Below are 23,258 nucleotides of genomic sequence, written 5' to 3'. Positions count from 1 at the left end.
CGGTTCAGATCAGAGGCGATTGCCGAGAAAATGCCTCTGATCTGGGCCGACATTTACATGCCAGGCGGCACCTAATTAATTAGATTGTTTATGTTGGCTTTTTTCTTTAAGATGTGCTGGGTGCGTTCTGGCTACCGCTGCACCACTGCATGCTTTGCGGCCCAGTATCGGTCTGCGACTTGGAGTTTGGGGACTACTGCCTTAAGGCTGATTTATGCTTGTGCGTCAAGTGTACGCCGTAAGTATGGCGTAGCCGCGAACCCTTTGCTGTATCTACGCTGAACCCTATGCTGTAGCCTAATGCGCACCTCTCCCAAAATGTAAGTAACTGTGCGTTGCAGACTGCAACAACTGTGATTGGTAGCATCGCACTTCCTTCTACGCTGCAATAGCTTGCCATTGGGCAACTGAAGGGCAAGGAAGGAATTCTGGCTGCAATGCTTTCCAGAGAACTTTACAGACCTCCGAAATTATGGAGGACCCTGTGCTTGACGCCATTTTGTAGCTAGCTGCTACAGCCTGTTGACTTCCACCTGAAGCTAAAACTCGAATGGTGATTGTCAGTCTCTGAGTATACTGTGCGTACACTGATGCAAAATAAATGGTTGGAGACAATGAACCAAATCATCAAATCTACCTGCCGACATCCAAAAATATTTGAAATGCATTTCCTCGTCCATGTCTCTCAGTGGCCAAGACAAGCACAGAAAATTCACCCTACTTCAATTTCAGTTGCCATTGTTTGAAGTTTGAGTTTCTTCGTGTTGAGTTTCAACACGAAGAAACTCAACACAGTGGCATAAAAGCCCCACCGCCAACTAACGTTTTGGCAGTGAATTGCAAAACGATACAGACACACCAATGCACAAGTATAAATGCTCACAACGGCGTAGCCCACTTGCGTAGGCTGCGGCGTAAGCTAGTATGCACAAGTATAAATCAGCCTTTAGAGAATGTGGAGCCATGAACTTCATCTCCAGTTGCAGTCACAGACTTCAGCAGCTCACTCAGAGTGACTGTTGGCGTCACAGTAGACTCTCTTACAAGTTCCATTCTGCTCCGGCGACTAAGCTTAGAGGGGAGGCCTGACCTAGGCAGTGCGGCTGTGGTTTCAATTTAGATCACTTTGTAGAGATCTGTTTTCACTTTGTCACAAACGAGTCTTTTGCAGTTGATCAGTGTAAAACAAAGCCAAATTAAGTCCACTGTGATTCAATGTTGTAAAACAATAAAACATGTTAACTTCCAAGGGGAGTGAATACTTGTATATATAATATTTATATTACAATTTCGATTGGATTCCTGGGGGTAGGTCGTCCTTGATAATGTGGATGATTGTCGCAATGAAGATGGTGAACAAAGTTGGGGCAATCAAGCATCCCTGTTTTACTCCTGATCTAACTTGAAAGGGCTCACAGTTACTGTTGCTGACCATGACTGTGGCAAGCATGCCTTCAAGGAGGAGTCTCAGGATTCGAATGTACTTTTCAGGGCATCCATACGTGGATAGGACATCCCATAGGAGTTCCCTTGATACCGAGTCAAAGGCTTTGGTGAGGTCGATGAATGCCATGTACAAAGGTTGAACTTGTTCACAACATTTTTCTTGTAGTTGTCGTATTGTGAAGATCATGTCAATTGCTCCACGTGATGGTCTAAAACCGGCTTGTGTCTCTGGAAGGATCTTCTCGGCTAAAGGCTTGAGCCAGTTGTTCAATGATGCGGGGGAGGATCTCTCCTGCAGTTGCTAACAGGGAAATTCCACGATAGTTTCTGCATTTGGATCGATCGCCTTTCCTTTTGTAGATGGTAACGATTGCCAAGTCTCTAAAGTCTGCTGGTATGTCTTCATTTATCCAGATCTTGATGAGAAGTTGATGCAGTTGATAATGAAGCGGGTTACCTCCAATTTTGTAGGCCTCGGCTGGTATTCCATTGAGTCCAGCAGCCTTGTTGTTTTTCAGGGGTTTGGTGGCTTTCTTGACTTCTTCAAGTGTTGGTATTTTGCTCAGGGAGTCGTCAATGGGCTGATTTGGAATGTTGTTAATCACATTCCTGTCAAATGAGACGGTTTGATTTAGAAGATGTTCAAAGTGCTCCCTCCATCTGGAATTGATGTCAGCATTGCTCTTCAGAGTGGTTGAACCATCTTTGCTTTTAAGAAGGGCTTGACCGTGAGTAGATGGGCCAAAAATAGCTTTAGTTGCGTTGAAAGAGCCTCGAGTGTTGTTGGCGTCTGCTAGTTGTTGGATTTCCTGAGCTTTGCCACAATCATCCACATTATCAAGGACGACCTACCCCCAGGAATCGAAATTGTCTACAGAACAGATGGCAGACTTTTCAGTCTTGCCCATCCCAAGTCCAAAACGGAGACATCCATGAGTTCCCTTATCGAGTTCCAATACACAGATGACAACAGTGTTGCAGCTCTTTCAGAAAACCACCTACAACAGATTCTGACTGCCTTCAACCTTGCATACATGAAACTTGGACTTACCATCAATTCCAAGAAGACCCAGATCATCTACCAACCGTCACCAATTGAGACAAATCGGATAGAACCATCAATTCAACTTGGCGAAACAACCCTGGAAAACGTGGACCACTTTCCGTATCTTGGAAGTCACCTCTCCTCCAATGTCGACCTTAATGATGAGATCCAATGTCGTCTTAAATGCGCTGGAACAGCTTTTGGACGTCTCCAAACAAGAGTCTTTCATGATTGTGACATCTGAACAGACACCAAAATGTTAGTGTACAAAGCAGTGGTGATCCCATTGCTTCTGAATGCTTCAGAAACCTGGACAACATATCGACGACATCTGAAGGCACTTGAAAAGTTCCATCAACGCTGTCTTCGAAACATCTTAAATATCAACTGGGAAGATAGAAGATAGAAGACATCAGTGTGCTAAATGAAGCAAAAACAACAAGCATTGAAGCCTACGTCATCAAGAACCAACTAAGATGGAGCGGTCATGCTGTTCAGATGAAAGACGAACGTCTGCTGAAACAAATCTTCTACTCCCAGCTTAAAGAAGGCAAACGTAAAAGAGGCGGACAACAGAAGAGATTCAAAGACATCTTAAAAGCCAACATGAAGAAATGTAACATCGACATCAACAATTGGGAAACCAATGCCAAGGACAGGAAACTTTGGGAAGCCATCATCCGAGAAGGAACAGCAACTTTCGAAGCCAACAGATGTGAGAATTAGAAGAAAAGAGAAGAAAATGGAAAGAGAGACAGCAACAACCAAAGCCCGATCTGCCATCTGGAACTACCTGTCCTGAATGTGGAAGAACTTTCAAAGCCAAGATTGGACCCACAAACCACTTGAGAGCCTATAAGCAGATCAACAGAACAAAGACCATCTCCTTCGACCTCGAGGGATAGCCACGACGATTACACACAATGCCTATACAACACACATATACATACAGTACTCTGCAAAAGTGTCAGGTATGTATATATATCTATATAGGTAGGGTGTCTAAGACTTCCGAACGTATTGCAGCAATTTTATGTATTGCACGGTACTGTTGCCCAAAAACAAAATCTATTTCATGACATATATGAATGGTGGGAGAGAGGTGATTAACCTGACTCTGATATGGGTTCTGATATTGTGCAAGTGGGAAGGAGGCAGGGAGAAGGGAATCATGCTTGGGAAAAGGAGAAGGGACGGGTGTGTGGGAGGGTGGCAGAAGTAGTGAGGACCACCAGAGACATTCTGTAATGCTCAATAAACTAATTGTTTCCAATCAAATAACCTTGCCTGGTGTCTCAGGAACAGGTGTGACTGCACTTGTGCCACCACCCTGCCCTGGCATTCCCATCTGCCACCTGCCCCACACCCCTCCCACAGCACCCCATCCTCACCATTCCGTATATCCTATGCACCCTCAAGATTTAAAAACTCGTTTTGCGCTCCACTTTGGCAATACAGTATATGTTATAAGTAAAATATTCTGAGTACTGAAATAGTTTTATTTTTCATTTACTAATGTAACACTATATTTAACATGTAATAAAAATAATAAACAATCTTTTAAACAAAAATATTGAATGCATATTAGAATAAATGGTACCGTTGACCAAAATAAACTTTAACAGAGACTATGGAGGGTGGACCCCACAGAGGTAAATGATAGTCACAGGTCACCATGATAGTCATAAGCAGAAAAATGTTGAAAACCACTGCTCTAAACTTCGCCTTTCTGAAATCCACAATGATATTGTTGTAACATCACTCTATTGGTCAATCTGTCTCACTCTTGTATACCTTCTCCTTGCCATCTGAGATACTTCCAACAACAATAGTATCATTGGCAAGGTATTGGATGGCACTTGAGTCTTGCCTAGCCATAATCTGAGGGCAGAGTGAGTACAACAATAGGCTAAGCAAGCATATTTGTGGTGAGCACCGTTGATTGTCAGTGTGGAAAATATTTTATTACTGTTATACACTGACAGTGGTCTCCTGACGAGGAAGCCAAGGAGTGAAGCCCATTTGTAGAGAGAGGCCCAGTTTTTGAAGCTTGTGAATTAGCACAGAGGAGATGAAGGTGGTGAAAAACAAGCTGTAAACAATAAACACCAGCTTGGTATGTGCATTGCTGTTGTCCAAGTGCTCAAAAACCAATTGGACAGCAAGTAAGATTGCATTTGCTCTAGATCAATTGTGGTGTCAGGTAAATTGCAGCAAGTTGAAGTCCTTACTCAGGCAGGAGTTAATTGTAGCTATGAACAACCTCTTAAAGCACTTCATCTCAGCAAATATGAGTGCTACTGGGTGACTGAGGAATGAATATCACCCTGCTCCTCTTGGAGTCCCATATGATTGGTGCCCTTTGGAAGCAGTTGGCAACCTTCTACTGCAGAAGTGAGAGGTTGATGATGTCCTTCGAACACTCAGGTTTTCAGTATCCTGCCAGACATAATGTCAGGGCCTGATGGCTTGTGAGGGTTTACCCTCTTTAAGATGTTCAGATGTCCACTTCTGAGACAGAGATCACAAGAATGCCAAATAGTGTGAGCATTTAAATTGGTGTAATGTTATGCTCCTTTTAAAGCATACACGGAAAGCATGGAGCTCAACGGGGGGGGGGGGGGGGCGCGGAATGAAATGGATCATTATAAATTCTCCCCCAGAGTGTAGGTCAGTGGTAGAGTTTGGGTGAATAGAATGAAGGATTAATAAATGATTCGTATAAATGGGTGCTTGATGATTTTCACATATTTGGACAGCCAAAGAGCCGCTTTCTGTTATGTATGATTTACGACTCCAGGGTGGAAAACTATGGCTTAAAATTAAGTATTCACCTGAGGCCCAGGAGAATGCATGTTTCTGTGTTTCTACGTCTCCTACACTACCAAGGGCAGGGAAAGTTCTTCGCTATTTTCAGTGGAATTACATTCAAAAGAGAAGGTATTCCAGAAAGTCTTAGTGTGTGAAACTCTACAGCAGATGATACACCAGTATTTAGTGAAGGTGAAATCATTAAATAGTCAGTGTGAAACCATGAAAATATGCTGAGAGTTCTGCTTTGCAAATACAGAGAAAAGGCTAGAAAGCAAGAGTTGATGTACGACGTTTAGGCGGTCCACTCCACTTGATCAGAAGTTGCCTGAAGCTCAATACAGTAAAGCAAGGCCATAAAGGAAAAGGAGAACACAAGCAATATTGCTGTATTCATCAATACTAAAACTTGCAGCATGATCTGGACCAGGAGGAAAAATTGAGAATTGTCTATTAGTGTAGAGCAAATGGCTCCAGGGGCTGTGTTGTGTTCTTTGTGTCAGATGTGGGAATTCTAGGAGACCTTCATCCTCTCAGATAACCTTATCTACACCAGGTGCACTGAGCTGCAGCTCCTTAGAGAACACTAAGAAACTAGAAATGCAGCTCGATGGCCTTCGGCTCATATAGAAAAATGAGGAGGTGATAGATAGGAGCTACAGGGAAGATAGTCACCCCCAAGTTCCAGGAGCAAATACCCAGGTGAATGTCAGGGGAGGGAAAGGAAATGGGCAGCCAATGCAGAATACTCCTGTGGCTGTTCCCCTCAATAATAAGTACACCACTTTGGATACTGCTGAGGGGGATGACCTACTGGGGGAGCAGGTCTGGATCTCTGGCACTGAGTGTGACACTGTGGCTCAGAAGGAAAGAGGGGAATAAGTGAACCACAGCACTTTTAAGGGGACTTCATAGTTTAAGGAGCTGATATGAGATTCTGTGGATGTGAAAGAGACACCCAGATGATACATTGCCTCCTAGGAGCCGCAGTCAAAAATATCTCAGATCAGGTCCACAGCAATCTAAAGAGGTAGGTTGGACAACCAGAAGTTTTGGTACGCATTGGCACCAATGACATAGGTAGGACAAGGGAGAAGCTCCCAAAGGGAGAATTCAGGGATATACGTAGAAAGCTAATAAGCGAGACCTCCAGGGTAGTAATCTCTGGATTGCTGCCTGTGCCACATGCCAGTGAGCATAAGAATAGGATGATTTGGAAAGTGTATGCATGGGTGAAGAACTGTTATAGAGGGCAGGGCTTCAGATTTCTGGATCATTGGGATCTCTTCTGGGGAAGGTAGGACCTGCACAAATGAAAAAGTTTACACCTGAACCCAAGGGGGACACTTATTCTTGCGGACAACTTTGCTGGAGCTGGTAGGGAGGGCATAAACAAATTTGGCAGGGAAATGGGAAACAGAGGACTGAGGATGGGGCAGTTGGCATACAAGTATATGCAGTGTGTAGTGAGTCTGTGAGGAAGGACAGGCAGATGATTGGGCAAATTTGTAGTCTGTGGAATGAGTTATAGTGTAACTTGGGGACAAATTTGAAAAACATCACGAATAAAGGACTGAAGGTGTTATATTTGAGTCCACACAGTATGCGTAATAAGGTAGATGATCTTGTAGCGCAGTTAAAGATTGACAGTGTGACATTGAGAATATCACTGAGTTGTAGCTGAAGGAGATCATACTTGGGGGCTTAACATCCAAGGATACATATTGTATCAAAAGGTCATGCAGATAGGCCGGGGGGGGGGGTGGGCAGGGGTGATGTGGCTTTTTTGGTATAAATGAAATTAGATCTCAGAAAGAGCTGACATAGAAGATATAGAATACCTGTGGCTGAAGTTGTAGACACTGCAAGCATAAAAAGACCCTGATGGAAGTTATATAAAGCTGTCCGAATAGTAGACAGGATGTGGGGTACAAATTACAGTGACAAATAGGAAAGGCATGTCAAAGGGGCACTGTTATGATATTCTTGGGGGATTTCAATATGCAGGTACGGAGATTGGGAAAATTAGGTTGGTGTTAGATCCCAAGAGAGAATTTGTAGAATGCTTATGAGATGACTTTTTAACCTTTACGTACTTTTCAGATCAGATGTGCCCCGTTTTGACATTTGACAGCAGTAAAAACACCCTAAATGCCATTTTTTAAGCCAAAATTTGATGACTTTTCCTGAAGTGACCCAAAATGTGCAAAGATGAAAATATTTAAACATTTTATACTTGTGTACAGGTGCTACAAATTTTTCTACATTGAGGCTGTTCTGGGTCAAATTTGACCCGTATCTATTGAAATGGATTTTAGATCTCTGAAACATTAATTAAGGATTAATCACTCATTTATTAATGTCTGATAGGGTATTTATACTTTCTAAATAGATCTGTTGTTCACAATTTGGTACAGACACTTGATATGAGGGGATTCTTGAGCCGGGTCAAAATTGTCCTGGACCATACTGTGAAGGTATAGAGTATGAACAGGTTGCCTGGGTTAAAGCTATTTCAGGTTGAGTCCACTAGGGGAAAGGCAACTCTGGGCTGGCTGTTTTGTAGTGAACCAAATTGGATTAGGGAGCTTAAGGTAAAGGAACTCTTAGGAAACAGTGATCGTGATATGATAGAATTCACCCTGTAATCTGAAATGGAGAAGCTAAAATCAGATGTATCAGTATTACAAAAGGGTAAGGGGAATTATAGATGCACGAGTTGGCAAAAGTTAATTGGAAGGTGAAAGAAGTAGGGATGACTGTAGAGCAGCAATGCTAGAGTTTCTGGGAGCAGTTCAGAAGGTGCAGGGTATATACACCCCAAAGAAGTATTCTAAAGGAATGAAGATGCAACCATGGCTGACATGAGAAGTCAAAGACAACATAAAAACATAAAGGAGGGCAGATAATAGAACAAAACTTAGTGGCAATTTTGAGGATTAGAAAGCTTTTAAAAACCAACAGAAGGTAACTAAAAAAGCCATAAGGAGAGAACAGATGAAATATGAAGGTAAGATAGTCAATAATATCAAAGAGGATACCAAAAGTCTTTTTCCCCAGATACAAAGAGTCAAAGAGAGTTGAGTGTAGATATCAGATCACTGGAAAATGACGTTGGAGAATTAGTCATGGTGGACAAGCAAATGTCAGATAAACTGATTAAGTATTTTGCATCAGTTTTCACTGTGGAATACACTGGTTGTATGTCAAAAGTTCAAGAGCAGAAGAGAATGCAATTGCTATTACTAAGGAGAAAATGCTTGGGAACCTGAATGATCTGAGGATTGATAAGTCAACTGTTCCAGATGGACTACACCCAAGGGTTCTGAAAGAGGTAGCTGATGAGACTGGGGAGGCATTAGTAATGATCTTTCAAGAATCAACAGATTCTGATGTGGTTCCAGAGGAATGAAAAATTGCAAATGTCACTCCACTCTTTAAGAAGGGAGGAGGCAGAAGAAAGATGCTAGTTAGCCTGACTTTAGTGGTTGGTAAGAAGTTGAAGTCAATTCTTAAGGACAAAGTCTCAGGGTACTTTATTCCTTCAATACTGGTTGAGTACTCCCTTATCCAAAATTCTTCAGGCCGTGTTTCAGAATTTGCATTTTTTCAGATTTTGAAATGTATATTCAGTTAGCTTGGCATCATTATGATTTCGGACTGAACTTATGTGCTACTGGCAAACAGTCTTAAACCTGTTCATCAAACATATGTACTAATGCAGCTGTTCGGCGCTTTAGATTTTCTTCAGTGATGATCTTGGCAAACTCAGTGAACTTTTCTGCTACTTCATGATCAGCAGGTATGCTATCACCACAGATCTGTGCCTTTTCTTAAATCTCTGCAACCAGAATATTCACAATTACCTTTAATTTTCAGTTCATTGTAATAGATTTTGGCTTGCTCCATGATCAGCATACCCTTAAGTGGTATATGCATACTCCAATACAGACTAAACCATTCTTTCAATACACAATCAGCATCTTCATTTTTTAGTGTTATGCTGTGTTTTCCTATTTTTCTTTAACTTGTGTCCATTACATACGCAAGGTCACTTATCAGAACTGTCTGTGATGTGCAGACACCTGTGCATCACCTGGAACCTTCCCAGTGCATTGTTGAATTTTCCATTTGTCAGCGCTGCAAGAATGTTTGAATTTTGGAGGTTTTCAGTTTTTTGAATTTTGGATAATTTCATCCTGTAGCAACATGCATTTAAGCAATGTTTCCTGAGCCTAACTGGGACTTGAGATGTAAACAAGTTCGGTGATGAAGGTTCCTGAGGGAACTTGTTTCTAAGAAAGTAATGGTAATGATGCTGGCTGATTGCTTTGGCTATTTCTTGCAGAATACATGTTTTTTAATAGAATAAATTACATTTAGTTCCAGTATTTTAGTTAGTGAATAAGGGAAGTGTTGAGAGGTGTATTTTTACTCTGAGTTATCAACCAGATATTTGCTCCTGTTTCAGACAGCAAATGTAAACTTTGCAGATTTAATCTTAGTCAAAGATGTTTCCTCTCTCATCTCCCATTGTAGCAGCTGTGAACAGTGCAGAGCATGTTGCCAATTCAGGGAGTCAGAAGCTAGGATAATACAGGTAATAGAAAATAGGATTGCTGGGGACAAACTGAGGAAAAATGTTGATATATGAAAAAAAATTATTAACAAGGAAATAATGGAGGAAGAGGACATTGAGGAGACCAGCTACTGAGAGATCAGTGTGAGGTGATGGAGAGCACAATCAGGAGCCCACAGATTCTTGCTCTAGACAACAATTGTTCTAATTGTGTAAATTAAATAAAATTCCTTTTGCAAAATTATTGTTGCTGCACCCTGTCATGGCCCAAATTGTGAGCAACTTTTTAATTAATAAGATCTGTTAACTATTGCTTCAGCAGTTAGCGTCTGCAATGTTAAGTTGTATCATTTGCTTGCAACAAAGATTTTAAAAATTACATTATGCAATAAAATTTCCAGGGCTATTCACTCAGTAGGCAGTCTATTAGGTATCTCCTATACCTAATAAAGTGGCCACTGAATGTATGTTTGTATTCTGCAGCTGTAGCCCATTCACTTCAAGCTTTGATGTCTTGTGCATTCAGAGATTCTCCTCAGTACACCACTGTTGGAAGGCATGGTTATTTGAGTTACTGTTGCCTTCCTGGCAGCTTGAACCAGTGGCCATTCTCCTCTGACCTCTCTCATTAACAAGGCTCTTTCACCCACACAATTGGTGCTCACTGGATGCTTTTTTTGTGTGTGTATTTTTTGCACCATCATCTTTAAACTCTAGAGATTGTTGTGCTTGAAAATCCCAGGAGATCACCAGTTTCTGATGTACTCAAACCATCCTGCTTGGCAGCAACAGTCATTCCACAGTTAAAGTCACTTAGATCAGATTCCTTCCCCATTCTGGTGTTTGTTCTGAACAACTGAACCTCTTGACCATGTTTGCGTGTTTTTATGCATTGATTTGCTGCCGCATGATTGGCCATTAGAAATTTGTATTAACGAGCAGGTGTACAGGTACAGCTAACAAAGTGGCCACTTAAGTACATCAATTAAAGCATAAAATATTGACTGATCCTTTGTGTAGACTCCACCCTCTCCTTGTGTGAATTAATTGAAAGGGCACTTGAGGTTTCAACTGAATGTGTCATCCAAAAATAGACACTCAGTTTACATTGTATTCTCAAAGCACAGCAGTATCAATTCCACACACAGACAGAATTTCTGCTTCAGAGCTTTGGTTGATATTAAACAGAAATAGATTTCACAGCCACAAATTCTTATATATACATAAACCACTGAGCCAGGATTACAAGCAGGTTCTGTACTTCTTTTATGCAGGCAGGCAGTCTGACAAACTTTTAAAGTTATAACAAAATATTGTTTACAAACAAGAGAAAATCTGAAGATGCTGGAAATCCAAGCAACACTGAATGCTGGAGGAACTTAGCAGGCCAGGCAGCATCAATGAAAAAGAGTGCTGTTGACATTTTGGGCTGGGACTCTTCATCAGGACTGGGAAAAATGATGAGGAGTCAGAGTCAGAAAGTGAGGGGAAGGAAGGAAGAACCACAAGGTGATAGGTGAATCTGGAAGGGTTGGGGGGAGGGAAAGGTGTGAAGTAAAGAGCTGAAAAGTTGATTGGTGAAAGAGATACTCGGGAAGGGGGAATCTGATAGGAGAGGGCAGAAGGCCATGAAAGAAAGAAAACGGGAGGAGCACCAAAGGAAGATGACAAGCACATAAGGAGATAGGTTGAGAGAGGGAAATGGGAATGAAGATTGTTGAAAGGGTGGGGAGTGGAGGAGGTTGAGGCATGACTGGAAATTTGAGAAATCGATGTTCATGCCATCAGGTTGGAGGTTACCCAGACAGAATGTATGATGTTGTTCCTCCGACCTGAGTGTGGCCTCATCACGACAGTGGAAGAGGCCATAGATAGACATATTAGAATGGGAAAGGAAAGTAGAATTTTAAAAAAATGGGTGGCCACTGGGCGATCCAGCTTTTTCTACTGAACAGAGCATAAGTGCTCGGTGAAGTGGTCTCCCAACTGGCGTCGTGTCTCACTGATATACAGGAGGCCACATTGGGAGCACTGGATACAGAAGGTGAGCCCAACAGACTCACAGGTGAACTGTTGCCTCACCTGGAAGGACTGTTTGGAGTCCCGAAAATTAGTGAGGAGGCGGCATTGGGGAAGTTACAGTACTTGCTCCACTTGCAAGGATAAGTGCCTGGAGGGAGATCAGTGAGTAAGGGCGAATGAATAAGGGCAGGGGTCCCCAACCTTTATTGCACTGCGGACTGGTTTAATATTGACAATATTCTTCTGGACCGGCTGTCGGGGGCGGTGCTGTTAATCACGACCGGAATATAGGTGATAAGCCAACTATAAGTCACTTATCAGTAGCTAATACACTCAATTTTGTTTCTAAAATGGTTTATCTAACGAATTTAATATTAAACACACAGCGCATATTTTCCATGCGTGAATATAGTGATAATTCAATTATAAGTCATAAGGGGGTTCCTTATATCCAGTCTATTCCGCAATTTAGTTTTTGTTGCATTCATTGCAGAAAACGCCGCTTCACAGAGATATGATGTTGGAAATGGAAGCAACGTTTTCGGTGCTTTCGTGGCTATCTCAGGATATTCAGCCTTGACTTTGATCCAGAATACCGGCAGAGATGTTATATCAAACATACTTTTCAGCCCACCGTCATTTGCAAGCTCGAGGAGTTGACCTTCTTCCCACGCTGACATGGATGATTCACTGGGGACATTCTCAAATGGGTCACGGACCCATTCCTTTGCACGTCTTGGCTTATTTGCAGTTGGGAAGTAACGCTCAATTTCTGTCGACAGCGAAGATAGGTGATTGCACACCAGCTGTGAGAAGGGCAGTGCAGCCTCAGCCTCTCCCAGTTTCCCAACTAATGTTGGGAACATTTCAAATATGCCCCTGTCCACTCGCCATCCCCACAGTTCCAGTTTGGTTGCGAAAGCAGACACTTTATCTGCCAACTTGAAGACAGTTGTCATTGTCCCCTGAAGTGACAAATTGAGTTCATTGAGCAGGTTGAAGATGTCACAAATATAAGCGAGTTTTGCTATCCACTCCTCGTCACTGAAGAGTGCTGCCAGTGGTGACTTTTTTCTTGAACAAATCTCTTGGCTGCTCTCTTAACTCAAAAACGCTGGCCAGGGCTCTCGCCCTTGATAGTCATCTGACTTCAGTGTGTAAGAGAAGGCGTTTGTGCTCTGCATCCATTTCCTCGCAAAGCTGCTCAAACAGCCGTGAATTAAGGGCTTTTGCTTTAATGCGATTGATAAATTCATCAACGTCACTCAGTACGCTGTTAAGATCAGGTGACATTTTTCGGCTAGCGAGCATTTCCCTGTGTGTGACAGAATGTGTAGACTGGCATTCAGGAGCCACCTCGTTGACTCGGGTAGTGAAACCAGACTCGTTAAGCGGTTCCAACAGCTGTGCTTCGATATCCTCCGCTATGTCATCGATTCTCCTTGAAACTGTGGGAGCTGAAAGAGAAACCTGTGCCATCTTGTTAACTGCAGCTTCTTCTAACAGTTCACGGCACATGTCCTTGGCAGCAGGCAGAATCAATTCTTCATCAACAGTGAAAGGCTTCTTAGCCTTAGCAATACGGCTAGCCACTAAGTATGACACTCTCAGAGCAGCAGCATTTGTGGAGGTGGTGGCTCTCAGCACTTGCTTCTGTCCCGCTTGCTCACATATTTTCCACTCAAAAATTCAACAGGTTTGTCTTTAAGTGCAGAGTGCTTGGACTCAAGGTTCTGAAGCAGTTATGAGGGCTTCATTGCCTCATTAGACAGCTTGCCTCCACACATCTCACACAGGGGGCTTGGAGCATGCGAGTCACCGGTCGAAATGAAGCCATATTTTATTTATGACTCGTCGTACTTTCTGTTGTAGGAAGCTTTCTTCTTTTTCCAGTCTCGGCCTCAGCTGTCTCTGCATTATCATCATCTTTAGGCCTTTTATGTCCCCTACCTTCTCTTCCAAAGAAACTCTCAAGTGACATTTGTTTTTCACTCATTGAGTAGTTGCAGGTTAAGGACCGACTGATGACCTCACATGCGTTCAAGTTCAACAGTGGGCGAGACATGGAATGAGGAAAGGTACGGTTGACTCATATCGTTTCCTTGCAGCCTGGTAGCATGTGCTTTGCGGCCCGGTGGTTGGGGACCACTGGATAAGGGTGTCACGTAGGGAGTGATCCCTGCGGAATACAGAAAGTGGGAGAGTGGGAAAGATGTGCTTGGAGGTGCAATCCTGTAGAAGATGGTGGAAGTTATGGAGAATTATGTGCTGAATGTAGAGGTGGGGGGGGTGCACGGGGGTGGTAGGTGAGGGTAATAGGAATATCCCTGGTGGGGTGGTGGGATGATGGGGTGAGGGCAGACATGCATGAAATGGAAGAGATGTGATTGAGCATAGCATTGATGGTGGAGGAAATGAAGTTGTTTACTTTGAAAAAAGAGGTCATCTCCTTAGCTCTGGCATGAAAAGCCTCATCCCGAGAGCTGATGTGGCAGAGACAAAGGAATTGAGAGAAGTGAATGGCGTTTTACAAGTAACAGGGTGGAAAGGGGTACAGTCCAGGTTTCTGGGAGAGTCAGTGGGTTTATAATAGACATCAGTAGATAAGCTATCTCCAGAGATAGAGACAGAGAGATCAAGACAGGGGAGGGAGGTGTTGGAAATGGACCCAAGTAAATTTGAGGGCAGGGTGAAATTTGAAGACAAAGTTGATGAAATCAATCAGCCTTGCATGGGTGCAGGAAGCAGCACCAGTGCAGTCATAAGTGCAGCGTAGGAAAAGTTGGCAGAGATACCAGTGTAAGCTATCCTTCCCCATCATTTCCACTTGGCTATAATCACTGGAAAAGACATTGGTGCAAAACCATCTTACACCACTTAAAGAGTTCTTCAATATGGGGGATAGGGTGGGCATCCTTCCTGGTTATGGCATTCAATCTGCAAGAGTCAACACACATCCTCATTGACCTGTCTCTTCCTAACAATCACCAAAGGGTAAGAGTAAGGGCTGCTACTCTCTCTAATCACACCCTGCTCTAGAAGTTTCTTAATATGGTGTTTAACCTCTTCATACTGTCTAGGGGGAATCCTGCTCTACCCAGATGAACAGGAGCATCATGAACCATGGCGACTTTATGTTGAATAACATTCGTGCACCTCAGATCATCTTCAGATTTTGCAAAAACATCAGCAAATTTGCACAGCAACTGCCTAACCCACTTCACTTGATCTGTGAGCCCAGAAAACTGGAGCTATGCTAAGGCTGGAAGCAATATCTGATCCCCTGCTGTTACCAGCTGTCTCCTAAAGGTCACTCATTCCTCTTGAGGACCAATATGCTTGAAGCAGACATCAGCACCATCTTCAGCGACTATTTCAGCTATAGAGAGTGCCTCAAGACATGTTAGTGGTGCTAGCCGAGTATCAGTGGAGTCCACACTAATTACAGGAACAGCTAGATGCCCATTCTTTACCCCTACACACACACATTGGAAACCACTAGACCCTCCGGTAAAGTGTCCTGATTCAGCCCCAGTGGTTCAACTAACATGGTAGGCTTACAAAGGGATTGATAGCAAGGTTCAGAGACTGGGTCGGAGCAAACTAATTCACCTGGAGCAGTACAAGGGCAATGGCAGTGGCACAAATCTACTGAGGCAACCAACTCACTCTGGCACACAGCAAAAGTGGCCGTCCAGTTCCAGTCAATTTTGGAAGATGCCTGTAAAGCTGGTATGTCACTGGGATTCAAAAGCTCGTAACACTTAATAATATTCATCCCTGCTAAACCCGGCACAGCTCACTTAAACTCTCTTGCTGCATAGACAGCAGGGTCCATTACAAAATATATACCTCTCTCCACTGCCACAAATCTACCTTGAAGTGCTGAGGTAGTGGATACCTAAACCATTAGCTCCACTCAGAGAAAACTAGGAAATCTGCTAAAGCCCCACCCCATCTTGACTACAAGTGCTCCCTAAAAAACCTTAACAGTGGAAACATTAGACCCTGGGGTCCAAAAGGCGCTGGCATTTTACACCCCCATAGCAACCTCTTCAACTGGATTTTCTCCCACAAGATAGTCAACCAAGTCCTGGCTAACACTACGTGCTACCCCTGGGCCTGACTGTACCCTACCTGTGGCTTGGCCCTTCACCACAGGGGGAGTGAGTTTCCCTGCTGCTCTGATATGTGTGGCTTGCATGCAGAATTACCTCTTTGTCTATGACTTGACTGGGAGGACAGGCAGTGTCATGCAATATGGTCAGCATTACAGCATTTAAAGCAGACCAGCTGACCAGACAAATCAAATTCCAGTTGTTGCTTACCAGAGTGCTTGAAAGACAGCCCGTGCATGTTATATAGCTTCTGTGACAAGTTGTTAATAAAAACCTGTAAAGTGTCCAGGTTTGACATTAATAGCTGGAGAAACCACATTAGTCTCCACTACCGTGGCTTCCATCTCACAGGAGCTGGCTCCCTGTCTAGTTCACTCCACACCAGCCTCTGCCTCCTCCCACCACTCAAGAGCTTCTTTGTGAAGAGCAAAAAAAAGTTGATGGGTTTTGTCTAATAATCTTTTTGAGCTCTCTGCGGAGGCTGATATCACAAACATTCTCTGCAAATTGGTTGCGCACAGCAAAATCGCTGCACCACACTGCCTTCGCCTTACAATTGCTAATCTCTTCCATTATGGACATCAAAGCATTGGAGTACTCACGCACAGTCTCTCCTTCCCACTGCGTTCTCTCAAAGAACTGCTTTTGCAGCCTAGTGAGTGAACTGGGCTGCCCATGCATCTCTCTAAGCACCTTGAAAATGCATTCAGGGTCTGACCGTTCAGAACATAAGAAATAGGAGCAGGAGTAGGCCATCCAGCCCATCGAGCCTGCCCTGTCATTCAATAAGATCATGGCTGATCTGTCCATAAACTCAGCTCCATCTACCTGCCTTTTCCCCCATAGCCCTTAATTCCCCTACTATGTAAACATCTATCTAACTGTATCTTAAATATATTTAGTGAAGAAGCCTCAACTGCTTCCCTGGGCAGAGAATTCCACAGATTCACCACTCTTTGGGAGAAACAGTTTCTCCTCAACTCCATCCTAAATCTTTTCCCCTGAATCTTGAGGCAATGTCCCCTAGTTCTAGTCTCATCTACTAATGGAAACAACTTTCCTACTTCTATCTTATCTATCCCTTTCAAAATTTTGTATGTTTCTATAAGATCCCCTCTCATTCTTCTGAATTCCACAGAGTATAGTCCCAGGTGACTCAATCTCTCCTCATAAATTAACCCCTTTATCTCTGGAATCAACCTGGTGAACCTCCTCTGCATTGCCTCCAAAGCCAATATATTCTTCCTCAAGTATGGAGGCCAGAACTGCACACAGTACTCCAGGTGCAGCCTCACCAGTACCCTGTATAGTTGCAGCATGACCTCCCTGCTCTTGAATTCAATCCCTCTAGCAATGAAGGCCAACATTCCATCTGCCTTCTTAATACCCTGTTGTACCTGCAAGCCAACTTTTTGCAATTCATGCACAAGCACTAAGTCCCTTTGCTCAACAGCATGCTGCAATCTTTCACTATTTAAATAATAATCTGCTCTTCTATTATTCCTTCCAAAGTGGATGATCTCGCATTTTCCAAAGTTGTATTCCATCTGCCAGACCTTGGCCCACTCACTTCACCTATCTATATCCCTCTGCAGACTCTTCACATCCTCTGTACAATTTGCTTTTCCACTCAGTTCAGTGTCATCAACAAATTCTGCTACACTACACTCAGTCCCTTCTTCCAAATCATCAATGTAAATGGTAAACAGCTGCGGGCCCAGCACCGACCCCTGCGGCACCCCACCCACCACTGACTGCCAACTGGAGAAGCACCCATTTATACGAACTCCCTGCCTTCTATTGGTTAACCAATCCACTATCCATGCCAATACACTTTCTCTGATTCCATGCATCTGTATCTTATTTATAAGTCTCTTGTGCAGCACCTTATCGAACACCTTCTGGAAATTCAAGTATATGACATCCACCTGTTCCCCTCTATCCACTGCACTCATTATGTCCTCAAAGAACTCCAGTAAGTTTGTCGAACAGGACGTGCTCTTTCTGAATTCTGCTGGTGATACTTAATATGTTGCCTTGCCTCCCCTCCAAAATATTCATAAATATAGGCTGCCTTTTCAGCACTAGAAAAGGGGCAAAGGCTTAGCGCTGAAATCAGGTCATCTAACCACTCGAAAAATGTAGCACTGGAACACACCCCACCCAAGAAAATCCCACACTTTCTCTCTTTCAGCAAATATATATCACACTCCCTGGCCTGAGCGGATTCACCCGACTCACTCTGCCTGCGGGTAGGCCTATCACCAGAGGGGGAATGCAAGGAAGAAGCTACTTGCTATGTCACTGTTCCTGTAACAGTGCCAACAGAGTCTTATTTGTATCTGTATACTGCATCATAGCTTCCTCACCAGCCTGTATCCTCACACCAAGAGCTTGCACTTCTGCCAACACATCAGTGTTAGACATTTTCTATATATGTAGCACACAAATCTACAAGATAAACAAAACAAACATTAATATCCTTTCACCAACCCCACACAGTTGAATAAGTGGACTGGTGTGGAAATAATGATGGCAGCTCTCTTTCAATTTTCCCACTTGCCTGACTTCCATGTGGCCAGTACTACTTCTGCGTCAAATCTACGCCGTAGGTACGGCGTAGCCACGTACCCTACGCCGTAGCCTGATGTACACCTCCCCAAAAATATAACTACGCGTTGCGGCGACACAGACCGCAACAACTGTGATTGGTCCACTTGGTAGCATCGCATTTCCTCCTACGCATTTCCAGTTGCTTCTTCTCGTCAAATAGTCAAATCTACCTGCTGACATCGGAAAATATTTGAAATGCATTTCCTCATCCATGTCTCTCTGTGGCCGGACAAGCACAGAAAATTCACCCTCCTTCTGCCTCAATCCGTTCAATGGTCATACACACCATCTCCTCTGGCGCCTTCTCTCTTTTCTGTGTTACAGTAATTTCAATAAAAGTAATTCTTGTTCAACATTTACTAGCTCCAACTCCAACATGATGCGCTCAGTTTCAATGGGCATTGTTTGAAGTACACAAAGAAACTCAACACAGTGGCATAGAAACCCCACCGCCAACTAACCTTTTGGCGGTGAATTGCAGGGCGATGCAGACACACCAACGCACAAGTATAATTGCTCACGTCTTTGGTCACTTGCGTAGGCTATGGCAAAGAGCCTATGCAGAAGTATAAATCAGCCTTAATAGTTCAGCACCGCACCTTAAAGCACTGTATAGATCGAATGTCCTCTCTAAAGACTCCCTTTTTCGCAGCGCCAATCTGTAATCACCGAGCCGGGATTACAGGCAGTTTCTGTACCTCTTTAATGCAGGCAGACTGACAAGGTCATTTAAAGTTATAACAAACAAACAGCAGTTTTGTTAAAAATGTTGTACAGAGAGAGTCAAGCAGATTTCACATAAAATACAACCCCTGAGTTAGCTTCAGATGGAATAAAGTTGAATAAAGTGTGTTAGGTTATGTTACTACACCAGTATAGTAAAGTGCATCAGTACCTCAGGCTTACTTGGAAATTTGAGACTAGCCATACAAATGCCACAAACTCAAGTTAAGCAAAAGGCTTAAGCAGTGACTCACACAAAGACCTACACTGTCCTGTAATGTACAAAAGGAGCTGCATAAGTAACATACCTTACCAGGGTACACATGGTCATTAAAATGAATCAGCCAAAAGTATCAGCAATGCTGCCATTCACCTTCCACTATAGACTAGATAATGATTTACACATATGTGGGGGCATGCTTCTAAGGCCACCTGGAGAGGAAGGTCCCACGCTATTCTTCCTCCTGCTAGAAAAACAGGCCCAATTCTCTGCTGCACCTGGCTACATATATTACTATTGAAAGGGAACAGTTAAATATTTAGCAATAAAATTCAGCATGATATCAAGTTGTTTTGCAAAGAAAAAAATAATAATAGCTGAAAGAGGACCTATGTGTTGATGCGTTCCCTGGAAACTGTGGCTGAAATTCTCATAAAAGGCAGGTTTTTTTTAGTAAGTTATGGAAAATGGTATTGAGATATGCCACCCAATTTATGGCTTCTAGGATTATGGTTCTAATTTAATGAAGTCTGGGTCAGCACGTAACTTGGCTCCATCTCCAAAGTTTTGGCCAGTTATAACCTATGAGAAGCAGAACAACACAACCTCTGCAAATTTAAAAAAAAAGTTTGAGTTCTCAGAGATAGTTAATATTTATCGCAAAAATTAATTATGAAATCAATAGATGAGAGTTTCAACAGTGCAGGGAAGGTATGATCAATGTCCATGCATGATTGCTGAGCATGTGTTTTGTGTGAGGGTAGCAGCTACAAAATTCTCTTGCAAGTAGGAATCAAGGCTTCATACATCTCTGCAATATACAGAACAAAGGTTTTCCTGTTTTTTCTCACCACATCATTTGCTACTCGCTGGTGGGAATGAATCAGGACCTGAGAGTTAATTAGGAGCATATGGTAGGGGCTCACTCATTGGTTGCTGGGTAAAGAGTGGGCTTAGAGATTTCAATCTATGATAAGAATGAAATGCTTTGTTTGGGTGAATTAGACTCTTGATCATGTTGAAGACCAAAGGAGCAAAACCATGTCTTTCTATTGAAAAGGCACCAGCCAGTAGTTTGTTCCTACCACAGGGTTCCATAAAACAGATTTAGAGAATGGGCAAAAAAGTGGCAGATGGAACATAGTGTCGGAAAATGTAAGGATGGAGTGAAAATTCAGAACTCCGAGATGTAAAGGAACTGCGAAGTCCCTGAAGGTTGAATTGCAGGTTTAATTGGTAGCGTGGAAGGTAAATGTGACCTCAGCATTTATTTCAAGAGGACTGGAACGTAAAGACAATGATGTAATGTCGAGACTTTGTAAGGCACTGGCAATGCCTCCCTTGGAGCATTGAGAGCAATTTTGGGACCCTTATCTAAGAAAGGATCTGTTGACATTGGGGAGGGTTCAAAGGAAGTTCACAAAATGATTCCAGAATTGAAAGGCTTGTCATATGAGGAGCATTTGCTGACTCAGGGCCTCAACTCACTGGAATTCAGAGAATTATCTTACTGAAACCTATCAAATATTGAAAAGCCTTGGTAGAGAGGATGTGGAGCGGATATTTCCAATGGTAGGGACCTGACGACCCAGCCTCAGAATAGAGGTACGCTCATTTGAAACAGAGATAAGGAGGAATTTCTTTAGCCAGAGAGTGGTGAATCTGTGGAATTCATTGCCACAGGCCACTGTGGAGGCCAAGTCATTGGATATATTTAAGGCAGACAATGATAGATTCTCAATTAGTCATGGCCAGAAGGGATATGGGGAGAAGGAGCTGAGAGGGAAAATGTATCAGCCATGACATGACAGGCTATATGGCCTAATTATGCTCCTATGTCTTATGGTGTTCTACCTGGGCTCAACTCAGGCCAGTCCCTATGCATGTATTTCTGAGGCAGGTGGCTTTAACATAGTGATAGCCTGCTGCTGCATGAGCAGGCCAGCCTCAGTCGTGAGATATACCTCTATAAACATCTTTCACAGAATTGTTGTCCAAAAGTGTATTGGATACCAATGGATGTCTCTGCTTATATGTGAACAGGACAAATTGAGCCACTGGGATTAGCATCACAAATTTCAGACATGAATGCATTAACCAGCAAATCACATTAAGTGATTCTGTTCTTCATAATGTGTTATAATGTAGCACAACATGACAGAATTTTGAGTTCTCCCTAATGCAAGCTTTCAGGTTATTAATCAATACAGGACACAATGGCTTGGGAAAAATTGTGAGAGTAACCAAGTTAAATAATTGGAGGGAAAATTAATTTCTGATATGGAAGTCTTGATTTGTTTGTTTCATAGAATGTGATGATAGGCATACAGAGAAGTAAAGAGAGAGTAAAATTAGAGCAAGGAGATCAGTGAATGTAGTTTATTTTTACAGGATATCTTATTGTTTTTCAGTCTCATCTGGTTCTCTCAGCTAATACTTTACCATGAAGGCTACTGAGGAATTATGACAGCTTTCAGTCGATGATTTGTGATGACACTCACAAGGAACGAAGCATCATTTGCAGCTCTAAGAATACAGACTGTATTGATTTCTGAGAGACTCAATCTGTCCAGGTAATTTCAAATGACTATTAGTCAAGATGTAATGTACCATGGCTTAAATCAGGTCAACAAGTCTTACTTTAGGTGGGCTTCTCAAATGATACATTCCCTAATGGTATCTGTAGAACAGAGAGTTTGATTTCTCTAATTTTTAGAGAATATCTAGATTCCTTCGGGTGTTAGGTCCAATTATTTCATTTCTGTTTATTCACTCATGACGGGATTCAAGGGCAGGTGGTTAGGATGTCTCAGCTTGGAGAATCACAGGGATTTGTTTGACACAGATGTTACCTGAATTATCAGCTCAAGCCTGAACTTTATCTAAATCTTGGTGGATTAGACTGCTTCATTATCGGAGATTTGCAAATTGAATAAAACAGAGCACAGTCTCATTATATACTATACAGTGATTGCTTCTAACTATACAACAGTGGGAAAGACATCAAGAAAAACTACATATTATTGGTCATGGAACATCATGCTATTAAGTGCCAAGGCTGAGAGGATGATATCGATATGTGGATGGCTCTTAATATCAATAGGCATAATTTTGCATGATACAAAATCATAAGATTAAAGATCTTATTTCAATAAATGTGTACTTCGTGCATGTTACAGATTACCTGGGAAAACAGGTCTGTGTTCAGCTTTAGTGAGTTTCCAGTTCTCATTTTCTCCAATCAATTCACCCTTTCTGAGCCATGATATGGCTTTATGATGTATTGACCAATGATCAAAGAAGACTCACATCATACTAATTGACTCATACAAAGCATTTTCACCTCGAAGGGATAGAAAACAAACATATAATGGATTTGGATATTCTAAAAGCAAATTTGTCTGGGAGGTAATTTCCCGGTTACATTGCAATGAAAAGTCTGGCAATGGAATGGAGATTTGAAAATAAATCTGTACTCTGAACATGGTCTGGGCTTTGTTGTAGAAAGCCCAGTCATTTGTATGGAAATAGACAGCTGTGAGGGACAATGGTAAGTTAAAGTTAATGTCCTTAGTTTTTATTATTTTAATTAAGTTTAAAGGTGTATTTATATAATGTATTTTTTAATAATAGTGAGCAGTTTTGGGCAGTTTTTGGCCCCTTATTTAAACATGGATGTGC

The sequence above is a fragment of the Mobula birostris genome, chromosome 5, assembly GCF_030028105.1.
Source record: "Mobula birostris isolate sMobBir1 chromosome 5, sMobBir1.hap1, whole genome shotgun sequence".
Lineage (NCBI taxonomy): Eukaryota > Metazoa > Chordata > Chondrichthyes > Myliobatiformes > Myliobatidae > Mobula > Mobula birostris.
This window is presented reverse-complemented; position numbering follows the sequence as displayed.